General features: G+C 46.0%; 1 protein-coding gene and 1 non-coding gene across 2 annotated transcripts in view; one reads left to right on the forward strand and one right to left on the reverse strand.

The window, feature by feature from the left end:
* Positions 1-19,832, reverse strand: part of LOC113456521 (pleckstrin homology domain-containing family A member 7-like) — a 131,776-nt gene that overhangs the window by 34,128 nt on the left and 77,816 nt on the right. The window lies entirely within an intron of this gene.
* On the forward strand, positions 4,843-4,951 carry LOC113456604. Its single transcript, XR_003377362.1, has one exon. It is a non-coding gene; the product is annotated as a U6 spliceosomal RNA (small nuclear RNA).

Consider the following 19,832-nt stretch of genomic DNA (forward strand, 5'->3'; position numbering starts at 1 on the left):
CTGGGAATTGAACTCAGGACCTTTGGAAGAGCAGGCAATGCTCTTAACCTCTGAGCCATCTCTCCAGCCCCCGTGTGTCTCTTCCTCTTGACCTGACCATTCAGCTCCACCACCATTAAGGTCATCTTCTCTTTGTCACAAAGTCCATACAAATTTATACAAACCAAAGTGATGAGAAGAACTGGTCCAGATCCTTAGTGGTCAAGCTGTTGGGATAATACAAGTAAGAGCTACAAGAGCCTGGGTTTAGGATGGAGGAGGGAGAGGAGCCAGCATATGCTTGACAGATTTTATAGGAAGAGAGGACCAAGCCTCCTTTGTTACTTGGGGCAGACAGAGAGAAAGGAGGGGATAAAAGACAAGAGGCTCCAAAGCAGGACCTCACTGTGTTTGTCAGGCCAGTTTGTGGACAATATGAGATCAGTCACTTTTTTTCCCTAAGAAAACTAGCTTCCTAGAATAAAAATTCTAAATTTAATTTTTAAGCTGCTCACCAGGTAGAAGTCATGCATAACCCAATGGAATATATATTTCATGAAAGTTTATTTTTTGCTTGTTATTTACAAAAAGCAATATGCAGTCCTTAGGGGAAAAAAGCTAGAAATGGAGAAAAGCTGAGGGGGGAATATTACTTCTAGGTCCACTGACACAATCACCTGGGAGCTAAATATTTAATTTTGTGCTAAAGCAAGCCCTTTTGTCCCGGTAGATTTTGTTGAAGATAAACTAATAAAAGCCAAAAGTTAAAAAAAAAAATGTGTGGGACTTAATCACTTTCTTCTCAATTCTACTGATCCTTTCCGGCATGTCTGTTGGGGTAGAAGGAGCATAGAGGACAGTTGTTTGGATATTTTTGTCTTGTTTGACTTGGTTTGGTTTTTCGAGACAGGGTTTCTCTTGTAGCTTTGGTGCCTGTCCTGGAACTAGCTCTTGTAGACCAGGCTGGCCTCAGACTCACAGAGATCCACCTGCCTCTGCTTCCTGAGTATTGGAATTAAAGGCGTGAGCTACCACTGCCTGGCCAAGGACAGCTTTATTGAGATACAGTTCACAAGTCAATCAAGGTTCCATTTTATAAGTTCACTACAACAGCTTTGAGTACATTCCAAGTGGTACAGTCAACACGTCAGTTTGCCCCACTAAGAACACGCCCCATCCCACACTGGTACTATGCCTTGTGCCCCATAGACCCAGTCCAAGTGGTACAGTCATCACGTCAGTTTGCCCCATCCCACACTGGTACCTTGCCTTATGCCTGTAGATGCAGCTAAGACAAAGGAGCAGTTGAATACAAGACCAGCCTGAGTAACATCAAGACCCTATCTTAAAAAATAAAATTAAAAAGACCTTCTACCTAATCTTCTAGCCATCACCCCCTAACTCCATCCCTGGGCAACAATTAATCTACTTTCTGCCTTCATTAACTTTTCCTCTTCTAAATATTCGCAGAATCATACCACTCAGAATAAACCTGCTAAGGCTTATCTTTATAGCATTCCCAGTATTTTGCTCCCTTTTGTTATCAAGTAATATTCCATTGTACAAAGATACATCCCATTTTTCGCTCAGCTGGCAGACATAGGGTTAAACTTTTAGGGTGCCACAGATAATGCTGCTGTGGATAAGGGGTTTCTGTGGAAACTTACATTCTCATTCTCCTGGGAGTGGAAGTCATCAGTTTTATGGGAATTCTACATTTATGCTTTTGAGACGCATCAGACTGATTTCCTCAGTGGCTCCCCCACATGAACTATTCATCTTTAAAATGCAGAATATGGGTGGTGCATGTCTTTAATCCCAGTACTTGGGAGGAAGAGGCAGGAGGATCTCTGTGAGTTCAAGGCCAGCCTGGTCTACAAGAGCTAGTTCCAGGATAGCCAGAGCTACAGAGAGAAACTCTGTCTTGAAAACCAGAATCTAAAAAACAAAGCATAAACAAACAAATAAACAGAATGTAGAATGCCCCAATCTGAGTTTTCACCTTCCATGTTTTCAGGTACTCACTCTCAACTATAACCCCAAAATGTTAAATGGAAAATGTTTACAAATAAACAATTCCTAAGTTTGACGCTGTTTGCTGTTCTAAACTACATAATAAAATCTTGCGCTGTGTGCTTCATTCCACCCCAGAAGTGAACCACACTTTGTTCATCGAATCCATGTTGTACATGTGACCTGTCCATTCAATACCTGGCGTCTCCTTGGTTATCACACGAACTATCTCAGCATCATAACACTTTATGCTCAAGTAACCCATGTTTTACTTAGTAACAGCCACAGGAGCAAGGAACGTGATGCAAAGTTGAACACAATGTTTCACATTCAGAATCCCCAGCCCTCTGGGAGGTTGAGATGGGAGAATCACAAGCTCTACGCCAAGCTGGCCTACAAAAGAGACCCTGTCCTTGAAAGGAATGCGAGGATAGCATGGGCAGGGGGCAACGGGGTGTGGGAGGGCAGACAGCTGTACTCTGGTGCTATGTTACCACTACAGGTAAAAGGGAAGAAGCACAGAATTGCTGGGTTCACCATCCCTAGGGTGATGGTGGTGGTGGGTACCATCTGTGATGGAAGGTACAGATACCAGCAGACAGCACGACTACCGTAGAGACATCTGTGTGTCAAGAGTCCCCACACTTTCCTCAATAGTTAACGACATTTATTGGGCATCTTCCTGTGTGCTCAATGAACATTTATATATCTTATTTAACCCAACTAAGCTTTAAAAAAAAAAAAAAGGCAAGTCCTAGGGGCTGGAGAGATGGCTCAGCAGTTAAGAGCACTGGCAGTTCTTTCAGAGGACCTAGATTCCCAACCACCATGTGGTAACTCATAATCAGCAGTTCAATTCTAGTCCCAGGGGATCCGACACCCTCTGTTGGCCTCTGAGGCCATTGCACACACATGCTGTACAAATAACATATGCAAGCAAAATACTCAAACACATCAAATAAAAATAAATATATATTAAAATTTTAATTGCAAGTCCTTTGGACAGGACCAATATCTGAATTCAAATGTCTTTTATAGTTGAACTGTCCTGGGCAAGTCACCTTTTATGAGCTTTTATTTCTGATTTACATGCAGATAGTAACCTAACTACCAGAGAGGGAACACTGAGATACAGTGTGTCTAACACACAGCTAGACACACATGCCCTGCACACAACAGTTACTAACAAGCTTGATGTTAACACTTTGTAACCCGTAAAGCCTTTCAAACAGTTCAACAAACAGGGAGAAGCTATAACTGGCAGAAATTGGAAACACAGGGCAGGGAGCACCAAAGGAGGTAGGGGGAGGAGCAGAGGGATAGACCCGCAGTTAGAATAGCCCATTTTCAATTCCTCTTAGCTATCACTGTCAAAGTCAGTTCTGAACTTGCTCTTCTCCCATTCAATACTGATCCAAGCACCAAACCCACTGAATTAAGCTCTGAATTTTTGTTTGGAAGAGCTTAAATAGACCAGCAAGATGGCTCAGTGGGTAAGGACACTTGCCACCAAACAAGATGACCCAAGATCAATCCCTGGAATCCATACAATAAAAGGAGAGAATTGACTCCTGCAAGTGGTTCACTGACATGCTGTAGCAACCCCCACCACACACATAGGTACAAATAAATACATGTAATAAGTGATTTTGGAATCATGTGTCTGCTACCTCATTGAATTCTTACTGAACAGGAAGGAGCAGGTCTTACTCACTGGATATTGGGATAGCCGGACACTGCATGGCACACGAACATCAAGTGATGGATAACTGGCCAAACAAGTCACAAGGATGAGTGGACAAACAGGAGTGTATTTGGGATCTATATCTCTTTGCTATGGGTCCTAAAGGATTCTGCTTTCCTCTTCAAGTTGTAAGTGAGGAGGGGAAGGTCTCCTCTATGCACGCTTCTTGCCATGTAAACAGCTCAGAGCAGAAAAGGAAGGAGAGCAGTGGCTTCAAATTCAGAATAAAGACAGCTGTTCTGACAAGGTCTAAATTATACCTCACCACAAGTAAGAATAACAAGACACTCTTCACAGAGAAAGTCTGTTTGCCGTTCAACACCCAAAGAAGAGTCGAGCCAAAAAGAAAGAGAAAAGCCTTCTCCCACAAGTTGACATGGTTCCAGAAGCCATTTATTTGGACAGCGCACAGTCAGAGAGCAATCAGCCCTCTGGCATTTGTTCTTCCTACTGCTTTGGAGACCCAGAATGTACTGCGGCCACTTGACTGGTCTGCAAGGCCCAAAGCCAGAGCAAGCTCCATATCCTTGCTGCACAACTGTGTAGATCACTATTTACCCTGGTGGGGTTTTTTGTTTGTTTGTTTGTTTTTAGATTTATTTATTTATACAACATTCTGCCTCCATATATGCCTGCACGCCAGAGGAGGGCACCAGATCTCATTACAGATCTGGTTGTAAGCCACCATGTGGTCGCTGGAAATTGAACTCAGGACCTCTGGAAGAGCAGTCAGTGCTCTTAACCTCTGTGCCATCTCTCCTGGTGTTTTTGACAGGTGAAACGGCAGAGCCTTCCCCAAGCCCTTGAAACTGTCAATGTGTGACAGGCTTGCACTTTTCAATTTCTTCTAAGGTTCCTCTGGACGGACCACCAATGCCTTAAAATAATCCCCTTGTTCCTGAGGTTTGAGAGAGAGCTCAGCAGTTAAGAATACTTGTTACTCTTGCTGAGGACCTGGGTTCAGTTGCCAGCACCCACATAGTTGCTAACAAATATCTGTAACTCTGGTTTTGGGGATGTGATGCCCTCTTCTGGCCTCCATTGGCATTGCACTCAACTGGTTAATTCAGATGCATGCAAAGCATCCATTCATATAAAATAGCTATATTTTTTAAACACAGCAACATATATGCTAAAATTGGAAAAATACAGAGAAGATTAGTATGGCTGCTGCATGAGGATAACATGCAAATTTGTAAAGTGTTCCATATTTTAAAAAATCCTCATTTTTTCCTTTTAGCATTTATCAAAGTTATCTACAATTCTATAGGAATGCATTGCTCTACTATGTCCCTCATTCACTAGACACAAGCAAGTTCTGGGGGCCTCCTACATCCCCATTAACGGAACATAAAATCTCAAATTTCACCATAATTTTTTTCCAGATCAACATTTCTATAGTCTGTTTCAGAAGTTGGTCAGCGTGGTTGTAAGCTGTTTTTACAGTCAAAGAATAGAAATTACCTATGTGTCTGATCCTCAAAAAAGGGCTATGCCAAAGGTGTTTCTGTTTGATTGAATAACATAGAGATTCCGAGCTTAAGTGCTTACTCAGTGAAAACCAGGCAAGATCATATGGTATCTCAAACATAGCCTCCTAGATGGCGAGACCCGACTGCTGGAGATACCACACATTTTGGCTGCAGGACATAGAAAATCAAGCTATAACTGAGGTGGGAGCTCCCTCCCTGTCAACATTCCAGCAAAGATGGAGAGAGGAGATCTGAGGCCCTGCCCCTAACTGAGGACTACTGACAGTTGGCTGTGGGGAGAGGGGATCATTTTTCTCAGTGTTACAGCCACTAGTGAGTCCTGCCCATGCTCACACAAGCAGCAATAATTAAACTCTGTAAACCATGGGAAGAAGGGTCCGTAGGGAATGAGGGCACCAGAGAGGGAAATGGGGGATGAATAGAATCAAAATGCATTATGTACATGTATAAAGTTGCCAAATAAGATATACATACACCCACACACCCTCAACTATGGTTATGAAATACAAGAAATGAATGGATAAAAGCAGATCAAGAATGCTGATCTAACATCCTGAAATTATGGATTCTATCTCTTCTGTCGGTTTCTGTGAAGATCCCGCTCATTGTGGAAAATTCAGAAAATAAAGCAGGCTGGGATGTGGCTCAGTTAGCAGAGGGCTGGCCTAGGCAGGGCTTGATTCCCAGCACCACACACACCCCAGGATCCGGAAAAGCAAGGTAGAAGAATCAGAGGTTCAAGGTCATCCTCAGCTACTCAGGGGCTTGAGGGCAGCCTGGGACTCTCAGGGTCCTGAAAAAGGACGGAAGTAAAGAGGAAAAGAAAGGGAAGAAATGGGAAAAGGAGGGAGGGGAGCCATAAAGATGTAAATTACCCATAACCACCGCCAGCGATACTAATTTGGTGTTCTGCCACCTGTTATTTATGTAAGAATTAAAATTCATAAGTACATTTTGCATGTACTGCTTGCAAAGGTTTTTGGCCTTTAAAATCAGAGAGTATACGAAATGTTTAGATAAGAGCAGAGGACACAGCAAGGGAAAGAAAGCACGGGGCTGTGTGTACAGGGTGGCTGAAGGCAGCTTAGCCATGCCACGTACCCGGCCACACTGCACCATAGCAAATGCACCTACTGCAAACAGGGATCCTTTCAGCCTTTCCCTGAAGCTCCAGAGGCACACAGATTGAAATGAACATGGGCGCTTCACCTGTTTGCTTAATTGATTTATTGTTTTGAGCTTTTGAGTCTTTGTTGACCTAATATTCAAAACAATTCTCTGGCCTCAGCCTCCTAAGTGCTAAGAGTATGTTGTGTATCACCAGGTCTGGTTTCCTTTTTTTAAAAAAAAAAACAAATCAGATTCTCTTTAGTGGTGTGCATGTGAGTGCAGGCACACACGAGTCCAGAGAGGGCATGGTATCCCTTAGAGCGTTAGTTAAAGATGGCTGTGAGCACCTGACAAGGATCCTCCATGAGAAAGAACATTTTCCGTTCTTAATCATTAATCACTAACCCATCTCTCTAGTTCCCCACCCCTCCATCTTGGCCCCCTCTCAATTATTGTCTTATATGTAAGAATAGTTTGCCTACATATCTGGCATATCTGGTACCTGCAGAGGCCAGAAGAGTATGTTAGTATGTTAGACATCCTGGAACTGGAGTTACAGATAGTTGTGAACTGCCAAGTGGTGCTGGGAACTGAACCTGGATCCTCTGTAAGGAGAACAAGCATTCTGGACCATCGAGCCATTGCTGTAGCCCCCAATTTCTTGACTCTCTGACTCCTTGTACACTGATGTAATACTTCTATCCTAGTGAAAATGAGTCTAAAACTACTTTCCTCAAGGTCACCATAACCCAAACATCCGATAGGCAATTTCCTTTTAAGCCATCTCACTCCATCCCACTCTCACTCCTAGCAGACAGCAGGACATAGTCTCTGCATCTACAAGAAACAGCTGCCAGCAGCTCTTTTGCTCACGTCCCCCAAGAGGATAGAGAAGTAGAAATAGCCCTGGAGAAGCCGGCCGAGAGTCAGTTCTCAGTGGTGGGTTTTACCCGGTTCTGTGTTACGTCCCCAGAGCCCCAGGGGCCAGGGATCAAGTACTGGGTGGAAGTCACACCCCCCTGAGCTCAGCAGTCCATCTTCTTCCCCCTGTCCCCAAAGTCAGGGTCTCACTACATAGTCCTAACTGTCCCGGAACTCACTATGTAGACCAGGCTGGCCTTGAACTCACAGAGATCAGCCAGCCTCTGCCTCCCGAATGTTGGGATTACAGGAGGACCCCCTAGCCTCAGCACTTTTAATAGGAAGCATTTAATCTATCCAAGGCAGACCTGACTCCACAGTAGAGAAGATGAGGTTCCAGAAGGTTACAGGTTTGTCCAGGTAGATGCAGACCTTGTGGATAAAGGTGTGATTCCGGACAGCAGGTAGTCTTGAGGCTCCCGGTGTCAGCAGGCTTAGTACTGCCAGGGGTCAAACAGCAGCTTACCAAGCTGGGTGTCACCCATCAAAATGCGTACCTGACACACAGGGCTGCTGTAGGCTGACCCATGTCCCCTAATAAAATTCACATTTGAAGTCCTCCCCCACTGGACTTTAGAATATAGTCATATTCAGAGGAGAGATCACTCAAAAGGTCACTGAGCTAGAATTTGAACCCTAGACTAGACATGGCAATGGCACCTGAAGTTCCAGCTGCTCACAAGACTGGAGCAAGATTTCTTGGGCTCTAAAAGGGAGCAAGGAGATTTCTTGAGCTCTAAAGGTCAAGACCAGCCTGGACAGCACAGAGAGACCATGTCTCAAAACAAATAAGACACATATAACTGGGCTCTTATGAGAGGAAGAAGAGCTGACAACTAGAAGAAGTAGGTGGTCTCAGCCTGCATGCCTAGGACATAGGTCTCTGACGACAAACATATGGACACCTTGACCATTACCCTCCAGACTGAATGCCTAGGACACAGGTCTCCGAGGTCAAACATGTGGACACCGTGACCATTAGCCTCCAGGCTGAAAACACTTACGTTGCTTAAGCCACTCAGCATTTTGCAACAGCAGTCCAGGCACACTAACACAGAAGCCTGTAAGCATCTACTGATGAGTGGGGCTGATCTGCAGGTGGGGGCACTGTAACTGCAGGGTAGGAAGGAGGCCACGCCGGTTTCATGAACAGTAGGGATCCAATTCTCATTTCTCCCACTGTGTGACTTTAAGTATGCCATTCAGCCTGCTTCCCCACTTTCAAAATGGAGAGAGTACAGTGCCTTCCCTGTGAGGTGATGTGTGGATGAAATGAGGTGTGCAATAATGACTGACCACATGTGCACTGGCGTAAACAACACTCAACCATAAGTATCAGTCACATCGCCATTAATATGAAAGGCCACATTATCAGAGCAGCTCTCAGTCGAAGAACTGGTCAAATGGGCTGGATAGTTTTTATGTCAGTTTGACATAAACTAGAGTCTCCCGAGAGGACGGGACCTCAACTGAGAAAATATCTGAAGACTGTGCACACGGCAATGCACATGGCAAGCCTGTAGGGCTTGATGAGTGATTGATGTGGGAAGGCTCAACCCACTGTGGTCCTGGGTTTGATTAGAAAGCAGGCTGAGCAAGCCATGAGGAACAAGCCAGTAAGTAGCACTCCTCCTCCACGGCCGCTAACATCAGCTCCTGCTTCCAGCCAGGTTCCTGCCAGGTTTCTATTCTTGCGTTGGCTTCCCTCACTGGATTATGATTCAAGATATGTAAGCCAAATACATCCTTTTCTCCCAACACTGCTTTTGGTCACGGTGTTTCAGCACAGCAAGAGTAACCCTAACTAAGACACCAAGGCTCAAGGATGTGGGGAAATGAAAAGATTTCAGCTCCTGTGACCATTATTTTTGCCAGGCATCCATCCTCACAGGAACCTTTTTTGTTGTTACTGTTGTTGTTTTCTGGTTTTTCTCTGCAGCTTTGGACCCTGTCCTGGCTCTCTCTGTAGACCAGGCTGGCCTCGAACTCACAGAGATCCACCTGTCTCTGCCTCGCAAGTGCTGGGATTAAAGATGTGCACCACCACCGCCCAGCCCCTTTTATGTTCTTGGCTTCCCGCTTGAGATGTTCTAAGACAATCACACATGTGTCATGTATATTCTGATAAAATCCCATTCATAAGTTACTGGAGCAAGACTGGTTCACAAGACCTACAGAGCAGCACCTGAAGGGGTTGAGAGCAGCTACAGCAGCCTGCATGTCCTTCCTGACCTACCCCCACTGTCTGACGCAGCAGCTGGAAGGTGCAGCTGTCACACCAGAGCCTTAGAACCTGGAGCGCCTGGGCCTCCGTCTCACCCTACCCTGTGACATTCGGATGCAGCCCACCTCTGGGCTGTTTCTCACCTGCCAGTGGAAAGATTACATGAGTGGAGTATGCTTCAGGTTCACCTAAGAGCATCTCTGCAGGCTCATACCGGCTTCTCACCTGACCCTCTGAGGTGTCGAGTGGCTTGGTTTTCACAAAACATTTGACAGCCTTTCAGAAATTCACCATTGAAAGAAAAATAAATAAATAATGAAAACTGGTTTCTGTCAGTCAAATGAAAAGCCAACTGATCAGTGTGCAAGACAATGGGCCCCAGAAGGCCCTGCAATAGTCACCTGGGAGAAGAGGAAGATTAAATTTAAGGTGAGAGGGGAGAAGATAAAACTCCAGGAAGCATAATATACTTGGCCAATATCACAACTAGAATCACTGTGCTGAGATCTGCACTTTCAAACCTAAGAAGTCTCAAGTGGTGGTAATTAGACCTGAATTTTATCTTTGCCACTTAATAGATGAGTAATGTTTTATAAACATTTCCACATGCAAGGTATCACTTCATTCTCACTGACAACAAACACTTCTTTTCATTAAAATCATCTACGGCAAGGCACGGGGAGAAGGGGAAGCGACTTGCCCAAGACCGCACAGCTGGGAAGCACAGGGCTGGCAGAGAAGCCACAGACTAGAATCCAAAGCAAGAGGTCTTTCCAAATTGATTTATGCCTTCCTCCACGGGCCCAGATGTAGATGAAGGGAGAGCTCATATGCAGTGTGACTTCTATTTATGTGTGTAACCCTGTGCATTAGCCAAGCCAGGAAGAAGCCAGTTATGCAGATTATAAAAGTAAAATCCCCAAACATAAAGCTATCAGGGAGCAGCTCGAGCCACAGCTTCTCCCACGAAACTGGTGGTCTCGACTGGGATGATTTTGCCCCCAGTGGATGTTTGGCAACACTGGAGACATTTTTCATACTTACAAACAGGAGGGCCTACTAGTATATTATATATGGTACACACACAAACACACACACACACACACACACACACACACACACACACACACACAAGTCATTCCTTAGTGTAGAGGACAGCTCCCCACAACAGGGAATAATCTGCTCCCAGACAATGATCTCAGCAAACAAGAGCAGCAGAAAGATGGGCCAGGCTTCTCAACAGTGTGAACATTACGCAAATTTGATGTGATGGTGTTAGCCTTCCAGGTTCTTGGGCAAGTTAACCACATTGCATTTCTCTACTATAAAACAAGATAGGGGGCAATGTGAGGTAGTCATTCTCAAACATTCTTGGGCCCAAACAATGGCCTTGGAGTCTCCCTAAAATATAAAATCTATTCCTAGAAACTCTGCAGTAGTCACCATCACCGGGGCATTGGCTGTGATTGCAGGTAACCCGCAAACTGCAGCCTGAAACGGTGCAGGTGGGCAGGTGACTCTCAATCTTTCTAGGCAAGATTTGCAAGTCTGGGAACACTGGCACCCCACTGCTAGTCTAGAGGTGAGCTTTCTTCCTTCAGGGAGTGCCAGCTTCTGCAAGGTTGAGAGGGCTGGGGCAGCCCAGCAGATGAAAGGAGCAGCTGCCCCACAAAAACAGCCCACACAGAGCAAAGCTCCAGCCACAAGCACTTGGAGATGCTCAGCCACGGAGAACAGTCATCAGCTAGTCACAGACAGATGCGCGGACACACCCAAGCATGGCAAAGGACACCACCCCAGCAGTGATTTGCCCCCTGTTAACTCCTTTGGGGAAAGGTATCCACAACGTTCTCCAGGAAGCTGGCTGACCTGAGCCTCAGGGTGGAAGAGTGCCACCACGCTGCAGGCACCCAATCCTTTGACTTGTCTTTTCTCTAAGGCACAAATCAAAAACTTACGGTCTGGTATTACAGCTTTATCCTCACCCTCCAAAGAGCTAAAAGAGAAAGAAAAAGGAAAAGGGAGGGAGGGGATTCCAGGCCCTGGCTGAAGAACCACAGAGAGGCAAATGGATATCCTATTTCTTCTTTTTCATCTTTTGACCTGAACTAAGCATCCTCATCCTGCCCACATCACCTGCTCAATTGCCAGGCAGAGCAACACAGTTAGAGCATGACCTTCCCAGGGATATCCACAAAAACATCCCAGCAAGCTGACCCCACTCAGGAAAGCCTGGGCTTTCAGCTGTCATTCCTCCTTCTTTTTCCCAAGTTCATATGAAACAAACTTCTGCTGTAGGCATCTTGGGTCTCAGATGCTTGTCCTCCCATAAAGGTGGCAGGGGCAGGCACCCCTTACTCATAACTTTAGGAGAATCAGAGTGCATTAGGACCAAAAGCATTTTTTTTTTTTGTAAAACAATATCCCAGTCCAAAACAGAGCCTCTGCAACAGCTCCTGGGTATCTACCCGGGGAATCCTCACTATAGTATAGCCAGAGATAGCATTTATGGGCACAGACTTTGCAGTGGGGATCTTGGGCTCCAACTTGGAGTAAAGCACCAGGGACATTCAGCATACAAGTGGCTCTGGGCTAACAAAGAAAGGAGGCAGAAAGATACACTCTTAAAAGAGGGAGTGACATCGGGGAAGAGACAGAAATCTTTAATAAATTAATTAGTTAATTAATTAATTTAAAAAAAAGAGGGAGTGACAGCCTGGTGTGGCTGGTTAAGGTGGGAGCACAGGAGACACTGGTTTTATTTCAGCCCAGCATTAGACTGTGTCAAGGAAGGAAACAGTACCTTGTAAGAACTAGCATCTCCTTTTAGGACTATTCACCCAAGCATAGCATCAGTGTGCTCAAAAGGAGGTGGCATCTGCTGGTGCCCAGGAAAGGAAGGACGGCATGCAGCTGGAGGAGGCCAGCCAGCCTGGGCCAGGTTCCTGAGGACATTGACTCCACCTCTTACAGCAGGTAATCCCCCAGGGGCTGGGGGCTTCTAGTCCTGAACTCTATCCTCAGAGACTTGCTCCACCCTGATGGGGCTGTTGTCAGCCAACTCTAAAATGCTCAAGTGGGCAACAAAGGGCACCCTGGCTGCCCTCAAAGTTACAGCTTCCTGCAAGCATCTCCCTTCTACAATAGCATGTTCCTTTCTGGATATAAAGCTCAGGTCTCCTGATGAAGGATACCGGCTAAGAGAGGTGGCCCAGCTGTTTCCAGCTGCTATTTGGCCAGGGTGGGTGGCCAAGAGCTGTCCCGAGACCAGCCCATCCCTTTGGGAGCATCCTTCTTCAATGTATACCAATATGTCAGTCAAATCTCTTGGGAGACAATTCCATCAGCTACCCCAATCACATCTTTTCCCAGAGAATGAATCTGCGAGACCCACAGTGTCCCACACAGCCCGCATGATAACTGCCCCACAAGCTCTGTAGACGGCAGGGGAGGTCTGGACGATGGCCTCTACAGAATGGCCTCTCTGGGGTGCAGAAACCCTACCTGGCGTTATCAGTGGCAACTTGATGCGGAGACCGCCCTCCCAGTCGTGACAGCATTAGCCAGAGCCCCTCAAGTTTCCTCCAGGGTAACATAAGGCTGGCGGCCGGAGTTAAGCTGGACTGCTTGAAGATGGTGTGTGCTTCTGCTCTGCTCCACTTCACTGAGAGGAGCCAGCAGCAGTGAGGATTTAAAATGCAGCAGATGAGATTTAGGTTAGATTCACGGGCGAACTTCCTGACTAAGAGGGAAGCATTGGAAAGGCTGACCCATTACTTAAATTTCACTGACAAGCCACAAGAGGCTGATTGTACTGTCCACCAGGACTGGGGGTAAGAAACAAGGAGGCAGCATCGGTGCACAATGGTCAGAAGCAGGGGCCTCACCCTGACTGCCAAGAGTCGCTTCACCACTGACATGCAGGAACTAGAAAATCAAGTCCAAAGAATTGAAGAAAATAGGAGAAAGTCAAATATTCTATGCCCTTCAGGAGAAAAGGTCTACTGAGCAGGGAGCACCAACCACCATCACAAAGCCGATGAAACACTTCAAGGCTGCAATGACCTGGCTGTGTGACAAGTGTGTGAGACTCATTAAAAGCTGTGCTCTGCCAAACATGTAGCTGTGCGTTTTAGACAAGAATAGAGGTGCTGCGGTGTGGGCTGTGGCAGGGTCCACACAGTACGCAAGAGTTCAACCTTCAGAGATGGGGGGGGGGATTGGGCCTGTCACACACACCTTTAGCCCCAGGACTTAGCCCAGAAAGACTAGGATCCTATACACAGCAAGTTCAAGGATAACCTGGGCTACCCAGGACAGGGGTAGAGTGGACAGTTCCACTAAAACCCAACTTGAGGCACCAATGATTTTACTGGGCTGACTTATAGAACATGGGTGAGGGGTTACTTATAAGAGTGTGAGTGACCCCAAAACAGCCACACCATGGGAGAGGGAGGGAGGGGGTAACACAACAGCGGAAATTAGCAGTAACTATCTCTGGGTGTGGAGGTATATATTCTTATTTTCTTCTTTTGGATATTTTCCAAATATTATAAAGTAAGAATAACCAGAAAGCATTCCCAAGGTGGGAAACAGCAGAGAGGTGGAGAGCCTGGTCCCTGACAACACTCCATGGCTGAGTCCACCTCATCGGCACAGACATTATTCCCAGAAAGCAAAAGGCTGACACTCGATCTCGTACTTGGCAAGACAAACACAGTCTGCCTTCCAGAACGGCCTGGCGTGCCCACTGAAGCACCTGGAAACCACACATCATGGCTCCTCTCGGAGGCACAGGCCTCCTTCCCAAGAGAGCCTGGGGTGCCCAATTCCTGTCTAGCCCCTCTGCTCATCTCACCCAGTGTGGGGGAGAACAGCAGGAGAGGGAGGAGGGGTCTGCTCAGAAGGGCCTCCTGGAATGACCCTGAGAACATTCTAGAGTCAGAGGCGGTCCCTGCCAACTGCTCACCCAGTGTAGCTGGGGCACAGCAGGTCTCATTCAAAGTCTACAAAGTAGAAACTGTTGGCTTCGTTCAAAAAAAAAAAAAAAGCAACTCTAAAATTCAAGGTTCTTTCCCTTAAGTCACACCAAAAAAAAAAAATTAAGTGGCAGAGCTGGGATAAAATCCTGTTCAACCTCCCCATGTCAGGGAAAGTGTCTTCTCAGCCACTCCTAGCAAGGGTGTCCATGCAGAGAGCATGACGTAGATCACACCTCCCCTCTATATTTTTATACTTCATCCTCTTGATGCTGTGAGACAGGCTGCCTCACTCTCTCCACGGATGTAGATCAGTAGCTCTCCATGGATACCTCAATGGCTCCCTGTGGCCAAGTCCCCCAACCCTCCTCAAGGACACTGAAGGATGCTGCACATCCGGAGGGGAGGTGCCTGTGAGCATCCACTCTGGAGATACACGAACAGCTTGTGTCCTGGAGTTCACAGGATCCCCTTCCCACTCACCGCAGACCTCTCGGCCTTCCTACAGATTGGGAAACTGAGGCTGAAAAGTTGGCCTTCTCTGAGTCTATAAAGAAGCAGACCCAGGACTGGAACTGAGGTGCCGTGGGAACTCTTGCCCTGAAAAGTTGTAAACTCTATCGAGCCCCAGCTGCAAGGCTGAAGCCTCAGGATCTGTCTGTAGTGTTCGTTTCGTGCCGTGCTACCACAAACTAATTGAGAACAACACAAACGGCACAATCTAGTGAGAAGGAAACCTTACCAAACTACACCAGGCAGGGTACTGTGGCGTGTGCTCATTATCCCAGCACTCGGGTGTCTGAAGCAAGTGGACTACAGAAATTTCAAGATCAGCCTGGGCAATATAGCTAGCACGAGACCAGCCAGGGCTATGTAGTACAACCCTGTCAAAACAAAATCAAAACCAAACAAACAAAGCCCCACAAACATAAGTCAGATAAATAAGTCTCTTAAAAATTGTGTTAAATGTCACAGGAGGATAGGAGTCTGCAATATAAAAATAAAGGGCCAGGCTGGGGAGAGAGTTCAGCGGGCAAAGGCAGTTGCCCCCAATCCCAACCTGAGTTCCATACCCAGAACCTATGTGGTGAATCAATGGACCCAACTGGCACAGGATGTCCTCTTACCTCTACATACAGCCATGTCATACAGAGCCTCATACACCCTCTACACACACACACACACACACACACACACACACACACACACACACACACACTAACAGGTGTACTCAGATGCATGCACACACACAAATAAGTAAAAATAATTACATTTTTAAAATTTAAGTGTTTATTATAAGAATTTGATTACAGCTGACACATGTCTGTGATCCCAGCACTCAGGAAGCTGAGGATAAAAATTCAAAGTCTGCCCAGGTTACAGTGTGAATATGAGATTTTTTTTTTTTTTTGAGAGGGAGAGGAGAAATTCACAGTTTCTTTTTAGTGGTTTAAAAAAAAAAAGCAAAAACAACTTAAATGTCTGTAAATAGGGGAACAGATAATTATGACTATAATAGTTAAATAAATTAGACACCTATACATTGACATTAAAGAGTCTAAAAGAAATGATGAGCTTTAAAAAGTAGACAACAAAGCGCTGGCTGGAGAGGTGGCACAGTGGGTAAAGGCACTGGACACCAAGTGTGACGACCTGAGTCCCATCCCTGGGACCTACACATGAGCACTGTTGCACACATGTGTACACAGACATATAATAAACAAACAAACCAATACCTTAATGGGTGATAAACTGAGCATGAAGTACACACTTAAAATTCTAGTACTTGGGAAGAAGAGGCTAGACCAGTGGTTCTCAAGCTTCCCAACACTATGACCCTTTAACACAGTTCCTCATGTTGTGTTGACCCCCCAACCATAGAGTTATTTTCATTGCTACTTCATGACTCTAATTTTGCTATTGTTATGAATGGCAATGTAAGTATCTGATATGGAGGCTATCTGATAATAGACCCCCGTGAAAGGGTCATTTGATTCCCAAAGTGATCATGACCCACAGGTTGAGATCCACTGGGATAAAGGGTTGTAAATTTGAGACCAATCTGGGCCAAATACTAAGGCTCTTTCTCAAAATAATAGTTACAATAATAAATTTAATTTTAAAAAATTAATTTTATCAAACTTAATTTTTAATTTTTTTTAAAAAGAATTTACTAGATACCTTACTTTTCTCATAAACAAACTTGAATTTCTCTTTGGATAAGGCATGATAAAGGTCTACTAGCAGAAGAGTAACAAAACACACTCCCCATACACACCCAACACACTTACACTCATGCATGCAAGCTCTAGTGATCACAAATACAAAATCTGCTTCACTGGGCAAGATTATCAGCAGGTTATCAGAAGGGCAAAGGCAAAATCCACCTCTGACCTCTGTCAGCCTCCAGGGGCTGCCCATGTTCCTGGACCCACAGCCCATATCCCTCCACCACCCGCCATGCCTTTCCTCCTTCTCTCTGCTCTGTCTAGACACCAGGTAATCCAAACCCCTTCCCTCCCTCAACCTGTAACTCTCTTTACTACGGGAGGCAGCACATCCATGGGTTCTGGGATTAGAATATGGGTATCTTGGGGCCACTTGGTCCAGCTGTCACAGCATCTGTGTGTAGCACACAGGCAGTGACGAAAGCTCGGTGGCAGGCACTATGGGAACATCACAGTGAAACCCCTTTCATCTCTGCTGGTGAGCTGAGCTAACCACTGTAATAACCACTGTGCTCTACTGAGACATTACACCAGTAACGGGCAGCCCTTGGCGGGGCTAGGACGGGGTACAAAACTGCAAACCGATGTTCATAGGCTCTTGTTGATTCTCTGAATGCTGGAAACACAGACACATCACAGTCTCAAAACCCATGTAACAATTACCCTTTAGAGAAACTGACAGGCACGAACCTCGTCTTCCTGGAGTCATGTGGCATCAACACAACGGGAACACAAGCCAAATGTCAGCAGGATAAGTAATCTATCACTTAAACGCATGAGTCAGATTTGATAAATTCCAGTCTTTGAAATTCTATCAAAATGAAGCCTTAAATTAACAGGCTATGACGGCAACCTAGCAACCCAGCCTCATTCACTGCCACCTGAGCCCTGTACTGTAGAAGTCGGATCTCAACAGGCGTCCAGCCCACACAAAAGGATGGCTGGGTCCCAGCACACAACCTGTGGAAAACTAAATGCTAAAATGAGTAACTGGAGCAGGCTGAGAGCTGAACCCTAACTCCATTTCCCGTCCTCTCTGACCTTGGGTGTAGGGACCTTTGGAGCTTTCTGAATACCAATGGCCACCTCGCTAACTCAGTAAGACACTCAGCACGCAGAAGGGTTCACTAAGGGCTAGTTCCTTCTTCAGGTCCCTTAAGTACTAAAGCCAGCAGGCAAGCCCCTCCCTCACTGGAAGTGTAACCACACCTCACCCACACACTGCCTCTGAAATCTCAGCCTGTACTCAGCCTGCCCAACCTGTACTTCCACTTTTTCTTTAAATAGACCACAGATTCTGGCCACATCCAAAGCCATAATAACTGCCAAATGAGGAGCTTCAAGTTTTAGCTGCATTATTTTGCAAATCATGTGGGGAAAAAAACCCTGAAATATGCAACTGTTAAAATAAGTATGAACCCCTGCATGACGGCATTTCACTGAGCCCTGAGACAAGGGTGGGAGGGGAGAGCCTAAGTTCTGAAGGTCTTGGATCAATTAGAAATGTTCTGTATATTCCAATCAGTTCTGAGACTCAGTTTCCCCTATTGATAAAGGCAATAGTCAAAACTTTTCTATCCCTTCCAGTTTTGATCGTTTGATATTAACTATCAAACGATCAAAACAAGCAAAATAATCCAAGTAGAGAATTTCTTTAAAAAGAATGGATGGCCTGGCGGTGGTGGTGCATGCCTGGATACTGGGTGTCACTGTGTGCCTGTGGGCACCAGCAGACTGCACAGACTCCACTCTGAACGTCTTGCTCATCTTTCTCTCCACCCACGGTGCAGAGACAGTCAGAGTGACCTGACTCCGTAAGGAAACAAGGCTTATAGAAAGAGTACCTGAAAGACTACCTGCTCCAAGGCACAAAACCAATCTGCCCAGAGGTAATAATGACCTAATCTCCCCCTCCCACAAAAACAAATGCCCCCACTTCCTTAAGAGAAAAAAAATTGGAAAACTCCAAGATGCAAAGTGCTTATCTCCAGACTTATCCACAGTTCTTCCCTTTTATCTCCTTTTGTAATATTGAAGCTTTACAATATATTATTGAAAAGGAAAATTATTAAAACTATTAAGCAAGACTGCCTGGGATGGAGGTGGGTGGTCCTTGGACTTCCCACAGGTCAGGGAACCCTGATTGCTCTTCGAGCTGATGAGGGAGGGGGACTTGAGCAGGGGAGGGGGAGGGAAATGGGAGGCGGTGGCAGGGAGGAGGCAGAAATCTTTTTTTTTTTGGGGGGGGGGGTTTTCGAGACAGGGTTTCTCTGTGGTTTTGGAGCCTGTCCCGGAACTAGCTCTTGTAGACCAGGCTGGTCTCGAACTCACAGAGATCCGCCTGCCTCTGCCTCCCGAGTGCTGGGATTAAAGGCGTGCGCCACCACTGCCCAGTGGCAGAAATCTTTAATAAATAAATAAATTTAAAAAAAAAAAAAAGCAAGACTGCCTGCCACAGTCTGACCTTGACCTAAGCCGGGTCAGAGCACTAAGCATCAGCCAGTGTGTGCTCGTGTGCGTGTGTGGAGCTGGGGTGGGGGGTGTCAGGGCATCTGGCCTCAGGCAAGTCGCTGTAATTTGCTGTGAAATGAAGGGAATGTCACCTGCTCTGACGACATACTTCATCAGGCTGCTGTGGGCGGAGGCTCAGGAACACACCGTAGGATTGCTGTGCCTCCTAGAGCTCCTACCTTCCCTACTCCTGGAGTCCTACCTGTTGCTTTCACTTTTCCTCCCAAAGCAGAATTTACTGCTTCATAATGTTGCTTTTATCATTAAAAGAGAGAACAGTCCACAAGGCTGCAGCCTTTGCTTCTGAGCAAGCTACCAAACTACAAAAACAAACTGGGCCGGAGCACAACTCTGGCAATGAGCAATTCTGAGTTGAAACACCACAGCCGCGAGCCCTTGTTTTCCCGGGGTGTTCTGTTCCTTTCTTCTTTCTGACATTTTTTTTTCCTCTAACATTTTGAGAACTTCAAACCACAGTGCATCCTGGTAGATGGTAGGAAGCAAAGGCAAAATGAGGGAGAAGTGTTCATTGAAGACTCAGAGACCTGGAACCTTTGGAAGTGCTGAGCCCAGTGACCAGACTCTTCCTGCCCAACACCAAATCAAAAGGATACCTTTGGGTTTTTTTTT

Source organism: Microtus ochrogaster, chromosome 8 (assembly GCF_000317375.1).
Source record: "Microtus ochrogaster isolate Prairie Vole_2 chromosome 8, MicOch1.0, whole genome shotgun sequence".
Lineage (NCBI taxonomy): Eukaryota > Metazoa > Chordata > Mammalia > Rodentia > Cricetidae > Microtus > Microtus ochrogaster.